Here is a 12,377-nt window from a genome sequence, read left to right on the forward strand (position 1 = left end):
CATTGGTCTTTCACTTTTATTTTTTTTCTTACAAAATATTTCTTTATCTTCCTCTTTATTTCCTATCTCCAAATCAGTTTCCTAGCCATTGTAAAAGGGATCTTCAAGCAAAAGGTGACCCCATTAAAATAAGAAATCTTTGGTTTGGAACTTTGTCAGTCTTTCTGAGAAATATGTGTTCTGGTGCTGCTTTATCCCCATGCTTATTTTAAAAGGGGGGAAAAAACTCCAGTACATGAAAAAAGTATGATTTCCCCTTGAATATCCTGTTGCTTCTTCCTCAGTGCCTCATGAACAGGGAGCAATGTCAAATCGGGGCAAAAAGTACTGGCTTTGAGGTTAAGGGATCTTGTTTAGCATCTTTGATACTTTTGACCTGTGTAACCTTCCTGGGTTTTTCTTTTGTAAATATGGAGGTTTGAATTAAGTGGCCTCCGATGTTCCTTCCACGTCTAGATTATGGATACTTCATTTGACTCAGGTTTAAATCTAGGTTCTGTCATATACTATCTGGGATTTTTGGTTTAGTTGTTTCATTTTTCTGTGAACTGAGGATGAGAGAAAAGTGGTAGTTCAAAGGTCACATATGTGTTTACACACATGGGTTCACACAGACACATAGACACACACACACACACACATACACATATATATATATATATATATATATATATATATATATATATATATACATGACATAAGTCTCTCTGTCTCCTTTATCTCTTCCTTTCTCTCAGTCTTTCTCTTCCCCATCTCTTCCTTTTCTCTTTCCCTGTCTCTCCTCCATCTCTCTATCTCTTTCTGTTGTCTCCCTGTGTTTCTGTGTCTCTGTCTGTCATACATAAGTGAGCCAGGTATACCTATATGTGCTGGTAAACTGGGTCCACACTTAATTTGAAGTTTCTTCATTTACTTATCATAATTAGGGCAGTATATAGCAATATATGATATATATATATATGTATATACTGGATTCTCATGAGTCATTGGCATATATTTTTACTGAATAACATGGGTTAGGTCAAGGTCTAAGAATCAGTCCTACTAGGTCTGGTTTTGTCACTTACTAACCTTTGGCATTGGGTGACTTTGAGGAAGCTATTCTCCCTTTCATTTATCTTTGCATAAAAGCATTATAATGTTTACTTACCTACCTTCATCTCAGAGGACTGGGGTCCTGCTTAAGATGAAATCCATAACACTTTTCTTGAATTCAAAGCACATCATGGAGGGGGAACAGCTGGGTAGTACATTCATCATATTAACATGCCTGTTGGCTTGCCTTTTGAAAACATATGGATAGTCTTCCCCCCCGCCCCTTCTCTGGGCTCAGAACTGAGGAGAGGGTGCTTAGAAATACTTTTTCTACCCCGGTGGTTTAAGCAGCTACCCGTGGCTCAGAACCCCCAATTCCCCCAGCCCCCCTTCCCTGCCTGGCTTGGTAACAACCAAAAAGTAGCAGGAACTCAGCGACACCATTCCCCAGCAGGAAACCAAACCAGTCTAAAGTCCCTCCAGAAAAGCTAAACCCATGACTCCAAGGCTCTTTCCTGAGCTGCTAAGGTAGCTGAATAATATAAAATATGCCTTACATTTTCACTGCTATTCACCTTTAAGTGACTTTTCAGCTTTTTCCATTAGGAGCTGCTGTTTTCATTTGGCTGGAGAAATCTACTCAAACTGAAACTTGGCATTCAAGGGCCCAGCCTGGCAGTCCTTCTCTCTTTTCCGTTCGTTCATTCATTTTTAAAATTCAATTAAAACCAAACCCAACCAAATCTCTATTTGGCCCTTCTAGAATTCCTCTCCTCCTCCCCCACCCCCACTTTCCACTTTCCACACTTTACCCCACACACAGATGCACACATACACAAATACTCATATACACCCCACCACCACCACCATCACATATATAGAACAGTGGAAAAAAAAAACGTACTTCAAACTTCTGATTCCTTTTAAAATTTATTTTTATACCAGTATTAAACCACATATTACTTTTTGTTCCAAATTTTACCTTCACTTTAGTTAAGTGATTATAAGTGCCTGAAGAGATTATAAACTATATTACCCCTAAAAATTTACCTATACTCATTAAGACTCTGTGGAAGAAGTGTTGTTCATATGGTCAATCAAAAAATAAATAAATAAAGCCATGTCCATGCCCTTGGAAATCTATAGGACCAGTTGTGGTGAGGGTATTTGTACCTGGCCTGACCATTGTTCTCTTGGGTAGTTATTGGCCTAGTTAAATGTGAGCTTTGGAAAGTTACACAGATAATAGTGGGTTGTGGTCAGTAGGCGTCAGCCAATTGCTGCTGAGGAAGCAAATCCCTGGGCTGAGTCCCATCGGAACTCTTCAAGTTTGGAGTGAGCAAGAGGGCCAGGTCCAGCTTGGATCTGAAGAGTCTGCAAAGGAAGCTTTGTTTATAGGGTTCTGTCTGCAGAACCCTTCCCCCTAACTTTCCTTTATTAAGCACACTCTGGCTGAGTAGCAGGAAACTTTCCCTTTTTATTACCTATATTCTGGCTACAGGAAGCTTTTTTTCCCCCTTCTTGCCATTTTGGAACAGATCATTGAATGCAAAGGTTTTAGCATCTGGCAGAGTGGCTCACCTGACCTGTCCCACCCACCTGCTGTTTTCAGTTGTATGTCACAGACTTCAGGAAGCCTGGCATTCTTTGACGCACCTATGGGAGCATGTCCAAACTTGGAACTTAGATTCCTCTGGATGCCAAACAATCAATCAGTCAACCAACATTTATTAAGTACTTCATGCCGATTCTGGTGGGAGTACCCTGTTTTTCTTTCTAAGATGTTTATTTTGGTCGTTCCTCCAGTAAAGCACAAAATATAAATGACCACAGGTCCTTTTCTTACCTCTTCAAGTTTATTGCCAGGGACATACAGCCAATTTTCTGTGACCAAAGTGAAGGATTAAATCCTATTTTTTTTAATCCACTGTCCAATTGCTAGGAGTTTTGACCTATCTTTGAAAGCAAATTCCTAAGTGAAGCTCTTCTATATATTCCTGTACAATCAACACTGACAATCCAAAACTTTGGGCCATGATTTTTGTATTGTAGGTTTTCTTATGGAGATTCAACTAGGTCAAATTATTAATTTTTTTAAAGGTATTCATTTTTTAAGATTTTAAGGTAAAACTTTAAGTTTCATGAATATTTCATATTGGAATCAAAATAGGATCTTGATTTTTTTTCATTTCTTAACATTTAGAAAAGGGATCCTGTATTTAGCAATTAATTGCTTTAAAATGACATGGAAAAATAACATTTTCATGTCAACAAAAAAACTCCAAATAAGATTTGTCCAAAAGTGCAGTGAGTTTCCTTTTTAGGTATATGGCTCTCTCCATTGGAGCCAAATTTAAGCAAAAACTGGAGGACTACAGACTTAGAAGTCAGTACCTTTTGACTTCTGAGTCAGAGTCCCATTTAGGATCCTGGTCAAGCATCATTTTTCTTCATGCCACCTTGTCTAATCCCCCCAACAGCTCACATTCTCCCTACCAAATGATCTTTTATTTATTTTGTGTATATATTTATATTAGTTTATATTAATTAACTTTATATTTATACTGTAAATATTTTTATAAGGACTTGTTATCTTTCACCATTAGAACATAAGCCCCTTGCAAATAGAGATTGATTAATTCTTTGCACATCTATTTCCATTACCTAGTATGGTTCCATTACATTATAGGTTCTTAATAAATACAGATTGATTGTTCAGGTATGTTGAAGTACAAGTTTTCTGGGTGATATAGTTCAAACTCTATGTCTGCTGAGGTTCCCTCCCTCTCTGAAATTTTATGATTTTGTAAAGTTTCTTTTATAAGTATGGTTACTCAGTGTTAGATGGACTCATGGGTGACTCTTGCCAAAATACATATATTTCTAACATTATTGATGAGTTTTCTGAACTTAACTAACCTTATTTTTGAACAAAATGTCATCACTGGATTTATATTTGAAGTCTTTCCAACTTATTAGAGTGTTAGCATTGTTGGTAAATCAAGAACCTTTAAGTAGAAATTCACTGGAGGATATTTTTAATAGAAATTTAATATAAATTTATAACCAGTTTTCTTCTAAAGACCAGTTACCTGAAGAACAATACTATGAGCATTGTCCCCAATTTATCATTAGCCAGTTTGTCTCCAACAATCAAAGCCAAGTGTCTTAACCTAGATTAATTTATCATTCCTGAAGGAGATATTGATGGATCCCTTCTCCCTATTGATAGAACTATTCAAGATTCTCTTTCCTTCTCCTTTATGCCTCAGTATTATTTGTTTGCCAAGATTCCTTGGAAGGCTAGTAACTGAATTTGGGAATTATTCTATGTCCTTCACCAGACAGATATCATTATTGCCATTTCTATTACCTTCTGTGAACAAACAGTACTGCAGCACTCCTGGGGATTGAAAAGTTGTATAGCAGGAAATTCTCCTTTCTCTCTACCACAGATTGCCTCCCCTCCCTTTTGATCAGGATCTCTTTGTTCTAATTTACTACAGAGATCTATTGGAGTCCCTTGTTTGGGGATTAAACAGTTGACAAGGGTCCTTAGTTCTCCTATCTTCACTTCTTGATGAAGGTTTTTAAATCCTTAATCAGACAGAAGATAGCATAAATCATGCACTAACCTCTAGACTCTGTCTGTATCCCTGAAGCTTGACTTTGAGTAGTATGAGCACCTTGGGTCTTGAGTCTGTCAGTCCAGTGCCAAATATAAAAACCACGAAGTCTTTATAAGATCTGTGTAGAGGGCCTGCCTGAAACCTGACTTTTAAATCAAGATTAAAACAATCAAGATTCACTATATCTTAGAGAGGCCGAGTCAAGAAAACATTTATTAAGTATTTCAGGCATTGTTATATTAGGATCACAATGAAAGGAAAAAACAATCTCTGCTATCAAAGAGCTACATTCTAATGGGGAAGACAACATGCAAATAACATGTGAACACAAGATAGAGAGATAGATTGTGAGACCTAATAGAAAGTTAATTAAAGTCATCTTAAGACAGATATTTTGTTTGGGGAATTAAGGAGAAATATTGTTCTCTTCTGAGTGAATTCAATATGACTTTGTTTCATTTGTGAGCCAATAAATTACATTAATAATGGCAGATGAACATGGAAGAAAGTGCCAATGAAAGGTCTTTAGCAGAAAAAGAGAAACTGCAAGCTTTGAGTTGAAACTAGACTTAAGAGCAGCTAGGTGGTGTAATGGATAGAGCACTAGCCCTGGAGTCAGGAGGACCTGAGTTCAAAGTCAGCCTCAAACACTTAATAATAATTGCCTAGCTGTGTAACCCCATTGCCTTGCAAAAAAAAGAAAAAAGAAAGAAAAGAAAAGAAAAGAAACTAGACTTAGAGAAACAATAAAATTAGCCTTCATAAAAGTTTCCTTCAAAATTTCCATACATCTCCATCTACCTCCTCATGATGCTACATGAGTTATCTTTCCTTGAGTGTCAACATTCAAGGGAAATTCAAAATTACTTCTTACTTAATTTTTATCACTTCTCAGTTTTGTTTAGTTGATAGTATTGCATCATGAGGGGAAATAGCATCTCTGCATTAAAAGTTTTTTTTCAAAAATATACACTGTAAATGTGAACATATTTTCTCATGCTGAAAAGAAAATAGAGGTTATTTAGTTTTGTTTTAAATAATTCTTATTGCATATTTACTACATTTTGGAGTTGGGTAGATACAAGGGACCCTATGTGGGAACCTGGACATAATTTGTGTCTTTATTTTTTTAGAAACATATCTAATTTTTTAATAACCAGCATAGAGATACCTTTTAGAGAATAAACCATTTATAGTTTGAGGGCCACCATATTGGATAAAAAGCATTATATATTAGAATGACTACTGTATGGCCACTACCTTAGTTTTAAAATAAGAGAATTTTAAACTGGGTAAAACCTCAGAGTCACCTGGTCTAAAAGTGTCAGACTTGAAACCTGAGATCTGCAGAACTTCTGGCCTGAACCAGATGAAAATATATTGTAAAATGTTGAACCAAATAAATAAAAATGTAGTTCAAAATAGATAAAGTTAATTTGGGGCCTGTAAGAACTGTTCTTATTTGAGTTTGATACTACTGATCATTTTATGGATGAGAGACAACTGAGACTTAGGGAGGACAAGTAGCTTGATTAAGGTGACAGACCAAATACAACTCAAAAATGCTGTTAAAATTATTTTAAAATTTTATTTTTTAACATTCTGTGGCAATACTGCTATTTTTAACCAAATTAGAGATGACATTTAGGTTGTGATTTATAGTCTGTAATCAAACTTGTAAGGTAATGAGGGCAAACACTTCTGAGGAAACTGAGACTGAAGGAAGCTAATCATTCTGTCTGGCCACATATATCAGAAGTATCTGAGTTGGAATTGGGGCTGGCTGGTCTTCTGACTTAGACCACTTTTCTCTTCACCATGTTGCCTTGCTCAAGAGAAGCAGAAGGTGGGTTAACTCAATATTTGATTTTATTTTTATATTATTAAAATGCTTTTCAATTAACAAAATCAGTGTTCCTATGATAAAAAGAGTAAGTATTGATTTGAGGGGAAAAAACCCTTTATATCTGATTTTAAAAATCCCATTAAAATCTCAAATATATAAAACTAAAATCTATTCCCAAATAGACAAGTGGTCAAAGTTTAAAAAGTCAACAGCTATGTGGCGGGGGGGGGGGAAATGCTTCCAAAATATCTATATCTATATCTATATCTATATCTATATCTATATCTATAACTATATCTGTATCATCTATATATATAGACAGACAGACAGAAAGAAAGAGAGAGAGAGAGAGAGAAAGAGAGAGAGAGAGTGAGAGAGATGTATATATGAATTTGACCAGAATGATTGTCTTCTGTTAATCAAAGAGATGTAATACTATGCACTTTGGGAAATCTTCATAATCACCCCCATGATGTCAGCCAAACCATTTGTAAACATAGCAGCTATGTAGAAGCTGCCCTTTTGGTCACTGCCATAGTGATTGATTTGATAAATTTGGCTTACACCATTCATGTCCCTTCCCAACAAATCCTCTAAAACAGCTTATACTTAGATCTACATTTTTCTGTCTGGGAATCCCACTTAATTAAAAGCAAATGATCTTGTTTATATTTGAAGATCATTTTCCCTCAATAAATCTTACCTCTGTCTGTATATCCTGTGACAAAATTAATTAGAAATGACAAACTTAACATGAAATTTAATAGGGTGGAGGAAAAACTGTTTAGTGCCTTTTGGTCTATAGTTTCATAACCAAATAATCTGCACTGTGGTCTCATTGTGTGTTATATCACCTCTAAGGGAAAGAGGATGCCTTTCATTTAGGTCACTATTGAACATTGCTTTGTTCTTTTGACTTTTGCTATTTGCCTTTAAAATTCAATCTTTATTATTTCTTCATTTAAATTTTTTGAGTGGACTCTGATGGAGTCATGGGTTCTTTTTTTAATTAAAATTTCATTTAACTTCAGCCAGAAAGTCCTTGTGTTTTGTAATTGTACAATTTTTCCTTTATAACTTCATCAAAATGTTGTGCATTTGATATTGAATTAAAGGGTAAATTCTATGACATATTTGCTCATTTTTAAAGTTTATTGGAGTAGAATAGAGAAAGAAAATAATTTATAAGGTAAATAATTTGGAAAAGGAACTTTAGAAAGATTTCATTTAAAGAATTAGTAGGGGGGTTGCAGGAGAAGATAGCAGTCTCCACAGGAGTTAAAGTTCCATGTAATTTTCGCTTCTTAGAAGAACTTGAAGAAGGCCAAAAAGGAGTAGGAGATGGTACAGTTAGCTGGGGACTTGAAGATGGTGAAGATATGACACAAGGTGGACAGGCATGATTATTGGGCCACCAAGGACAAACTATGAAAACAGAATATACAGTCTGAAAGTAGAGTGTGGACCTAAATACCCAGGAGCACCTCCAACAGTTAGATTTGTAACAAAAATTAATATGAATGGGATAAATAATTCCAATGGAATGGTGGATGCACGGAGCATACCAGTGTTAGCAAAATGGCAAAATTCTTATAGCATTAAAGTTGTACTTCAAGAGCTAAGGCGTCTAATGATGTCCAAAGAAAACATGAAGCTTCCACAGCCTCCAGGACAAACATACAGCAATTAATTTTAACAAATCTCAAACTTATCTAAACCAACAACCTTCTACTCATGTTAATGTCTTGATTAAATCTCACAATGCATAACCCACACATTAAAAGAATTTCAGCTGGTATACATGACCTGGACATTTGTAAGAATATATTTAATATATGTACACCCATTATGTTCTCAGGCACAATGGGAAGAAAAATGCAGCACAATTTTTTTTCCTCTTATCAAGGCACTATCATTTAAGCATAAACCTGGAATACTCCAAATGGAATTCAGGTTTTACAAGATGAAAGCATGACAAGAAGTGTCAGATTGCTGTGGAGTAATGTGTGTTTCAGAAATCTAATTTCTCAAGAAGGAAAATTATAAAAGGCATGCTTGATCCATCTTGCTTAGTGAAAGAGCTGCAATTTAAATTGTTTAAAGTAGCAGGTACAATAAATACTGTTGCTAATTTTGTTTAATTTTTGAAGAGGTGTGGGTACCGACTACTAGTAGTAACAAAGAGTATGTTCAGGATTGTTTTGATACCTGTATTTATAAAAAAGGGGGAGGGATTGAGGGAGGGAGATGGATTTCTGTTTTAAAGCAGTCTGTTACATGTAACAGACATGGTAAATACTTGTTTACAGTCTTTGTTCTGATAAACCATGAATTTAAGTTTAAGTGAAAAAAACAAAGGAAATAGGTGTATGGATATGTGATTCTGAGATTAGAGTTAGTCTTAAAATGTAAATAAAATGTGGAAAGTATCCTCAAAAAAATAAAATAAAATAAAGAATTAGTGGCCTATCAATTAGCAATATAGGATAAGTCAGTCAGGTTCATTCCAGGGAATAGCAGATGTATGCTATTAACTAAACAGACATTTACCTGAGCAGAATTCTACTCTGAGAGTGATTACTTATACACTTAATAATAGAGGCATTACAGCCAGAAAATGGTCAGTGAATTTGCAATGAACCTGCATATCCTAACTATGAGACATAGGGGCACATAGGTGCCAAGGTTCTTCAACTTCTGACACTGGCATGCTCAAAGAAGATAAGGAAAGTTCCGAAGGCACTTTCCAGATTGTAATTGTTATTAATCTTGTAACACAGAGTTATTGTTGCAAACCTTTGGATTATTTCTGGGGTTTTTTTGCTTTGTTTTGTTTTGTTCTGTTTTTTATTTTTCCCGTGTTCAAGTGTGGGGCAGATTAAACCATGGTCCAGCACATAAAAATCTTCTTTGGGGAACATGCAAAATAACAGAACAGAAACAGACATATAGGAAAGCCAACCAAAAATATCATATCCCCATACTATCAGAACTGTGCTTCCATTTTGCCATTTATTGTTCACCTCTTTCATCTCTCATTTCTTTAAGGATAATAAATTCTGCACTTGTGGTTTAATATAGAACATTGATCTAGATTTTTACAACTCATTATTTTACCTACTATCAATAGAGTAAGCAAAAGGTCATTACCCCCAGTAGGAATGTTGAGAACAGTTGCTTACTTCTTGCCCTTGAAAATCAGTTGCTCTATTTTCTTGATTTTGTTTCCAGTAGACTTTAATGTGGAAGACTTATGTGGTCAAGGTTGTATTGAGTGGGTGAGAGGAAATCCTGTTTTTCCACATTCATGTATTTTCCTTTACTCTTTAGCAGTTTTGGTTGATAGACCAGACCCCTAAACAGTGTATCTGATTTTCCTTTGGGGTAGTAGCATTTAATCTCTAGGTTCAAATGTTTATACATATAGATCACTCTAATTTCTATGAATCTAGCCTTAGCATCATTCCTGAGCTCCATCCCTACAAAACCAACTACCTATTAGATGTTATGAATTGGATGTCCCAAAGACACCTCAAACTGAACTAGTATAAAATAGAATTTATAATTTCTCTTATTTATAATTTATTATTTCTCTATTTCTTTAGAAGTTACAGTCATTCTTCCAGTGATCTAACAGCCTTGGTGGCATCCGCAACTCCTTACTGGTACTTACTCCACATATCCAGTTAAATGCCAAGTCTTGCCATCTTTATTCTCACAGTATCTCTTTAATGTATCTCATCATCTCCATTCCTACAGCCACCACTCTAGGTGTAAAGTGATGATCACACCAGGACAACCATACTAGCCTCCTTTTTCATCTTTCTACCTTGAATGTCTCCCCTTCCAAATTCATCCCTTACATTGCTGCCAAAATGACTTTTATAATGACTCTCCTCTTCAACAAACTCTAGAGTCTTCTTTTGCCTCTGAACCAAATGTAAGTCCTCTATTTGATATAAAAATTTACCAGTCTATCCTTGTCTTTGTCATTTCAATCTTCCCTCACCTCACATTATATTCCAAACTTATTGACCCATTTGGGTACTGCACTTTCTCCACGCTCCATTTCCTATTTCTGTACTTATCTACTGACTGTCTACTATGATTAGAAAGTACTCCTTTCTTCACATTTCCCTCAGAATGTTTGCTTTCCTTCTAACTTAAGCAGCATATCCTTATGAAGTCTTTCCTACCTCTTCCAGATGCTAGGTGGGTACCCTTTCCTCAAATTACCTGTATTCATTTTGTGTATATCCTGTATATATTCATATGTGTACATGTTGTCTCCCTTATTAAAATTTGTAAACTTCTTGAGATTGGGGAATGTTTTATTTTTACTTTGATATCTTCAGTTTTTATCACTGTCTTGCACAGCATAATTTCTTAATAATTAAATGTTTGTTGATCATTAGTTTCTGTCCTTGTTATTTCCTCACTTTAGGAGATTTCTGACATGAAAACTCCTTCAGCTATTGAAGATTTGAAGTTTCTAGTCTTAAGAAGAGTTTTCTGAGAGGAACATTTGTCAGAAATGAAATTTGAGTCTTCATTACTTCATTGTTAGCAAGCTCATTGGGGTATAAGTGTTCCCAGTAGTAGAACCAGTGGCTTAGAGGGCATTCTTGTTATTACAACTCTATTGTATAATTCTATGTTCTCTAATTCTATAATAGTTGAAATGATTTGCTACTCTTCCAATGGCACAGTAACATCTTTAAGCACTGTTTTCTTCCTTATAATTGTTTTTAATTTGATGGAAGAGAGAATCTGAGTTTTAAAAATTTCCCTTTCTCTGCTTTAAGAGATTTTGAATATTTCCCATATGATTGTTTACATTTGAGAACTAATTGGCTCTCCATATTTTTGAACCACATATCTGTCAGAGAAGGGTTTTAATTTTTGCATATTTGTGTCAGTTAAATTAAACAAATGTTTATTAATTGCCTTTCATGTTCAAGATATTGTGTTGATTCTGTGGAAAGAGACAGAAACATTAATAATAAAAAGGCCTGCATTCAAGAAACTTCTTCACTAGGAAATGCAATATGTGTTACATAGGTAAGAATATAGATAGATAAAAAAATGAATATAAAACTACTTCAGTATAAAAAGAGCTCTAATCCTCGATGGAATCAATTAACAAATTTTTATTAAGTATCCATTATGCAGCACTATGTAAAGTGCTGGAGATAGAAGTAGAAAGAATGAAGCAATTTCTATTTACAAAGGGTTTAAATTCTGATGGGAGAGAAACAAGTACATACATAAATATATATATATGTATATTTAATAAAATGAATGCATAAAGTATAGATAAAATATTGGAATATAAAGTAATTTGGGAGGGTGAGTGTGGGAAGGAAATTTGAGGGATCAGAAAAGACCTCATTCTGTAGGTGATGTTTGAATTGAAGCTTAAGGAGAGGAACTCTTCGAGGCAGAGATAAAAAAGAAATGTATTTTAGGCATGTGAGTTATTCCATGAAAAGACACAGACACAGGAGATAGAATGTTTTCTGTGAGAGCTAGGGAGAAGGCCAGTTTGGCTGGATTTTTAGAGTGCAGGAGGTAGAATAATGAATGATCAGTGATGCTAAAAAGATAAGTTGAAACGAGCTATAACACTTTAAAAGCTAAAAAGAGGAATTCATATTTTTTTCTAGAAGCAATTATAAACCACTGGAATTAATTGAGTAGTATCATATGATAAGATCTGTGCTTAAGAAAAATTACTTTGGCTGCAGTGTGTAGAATGGGATAAAGTGATGAGAGATTTGAGGTAGAAAATCCAATTAGGAGGCTAATTGCAACAATGAAATAGTTGATGAGAGCTTGAACTAAGTTAGTGAAACAAAGTGTTCAAA

General features: G+C 35.0%; 1 protein-coding gene and 1 pseudogene across 2 annotated transcripts in view; both read left to right on the forward strand.

Annotated features, from left to right (window-relative positions):
* Nucleotides 1-12,377, forward strand: part of ADAMTSL3 (ADAMTS like 3) — a 713,745-nt gene that overhangs the window by 218,199 nt on the left and 483,169 nt on the right. The gene's annotated exons all lie outside the window — the stretch shown is intronic.
* LOC141521423 (ubiquitin-conjugating enzyme E2 variant 2 pseudogene) lies at nucleotides 7,806-8,749 on the forward strand (annotated as a pseudogene).

The sequence above is a fragment of the Macrotis lagotis genome, chromosome 4 (genome assembly GCF_037893015.1).
Source record: "Macrotis lagotis isolate mMagLag1 chromosome 4, bilby.v1.9.chrom.fasta, whole genome shotgun sequence".
Taxonomy (NCBI): Eukaryota; Metazoa; Chordata; class Mammalia; order Peramelemorphia; family Peramelidae; genus Macrotis; species Macrotis lagotis.